The sequence below is a fragment of the Cystoisospora suis genome, assembly GCF_002600585.1.
Source record: "Cystoisospora suis strain Wien I chromosome Unknown contig_2268, whole genome shotgun sequence".
NCBI lineage: Eukaryota > Apicomplexa > Conoidasida > Eucoccidiorida > Sarcocystidae > Cystoisospora > Cystoisospora suis.
The window spans coordinates 63,190-63,768 of NW_027155067.1; positions in this window are offsets into that span (position 1 = coordinate 63,190).

Consider the following 579-nt stretch of genomic DNA (forward strand, 5'->3'; position numbering starts at 1 on the left):
AGAAAGAAAGAGTGAGAAAGGAGCGTGTTAACATATACAGATAGAAAGGAAGATATACCTGCAATGGAGGGAAGAAGACCTAATATGCTCAGGACGATAGTCACCCAGACATATATAGATATGTACATATATCTACAGACCTGAGCCTATAGCTCTTTCTTGGACACCTGTATAGAGATATCTTCTTACAAGCTTCGACTTGAGTGTGTACACGATGAACAGACTCTCTCCTTTGTATAGATTTCCATCTTCTTTCTGATGTGTATATATGCAGAATAGACGTCCACTGCACTCCAAACTGGTGAGCGAAAGAGACAGGAATGGGCTATACTATTCAAAGCCTCCATAGGCTCGTTCCCTTCTATCATCCTTACAAGCGATTTGAACTTCTCCGATACACCATCCCCCCTCTCTCTGTATTGATCTGTATGTACACCATCCTATACATAGAGAGCTTCCTAGATGTATGTATTATATGTAGATATAAGGAAAATAAATGAATAAAGAGGTCTGTGAAGGTCTTGAGAAGACCAGAGATAAGACGATAGAGAAAGAGAGATGAAGAGATAGAGAGATAAG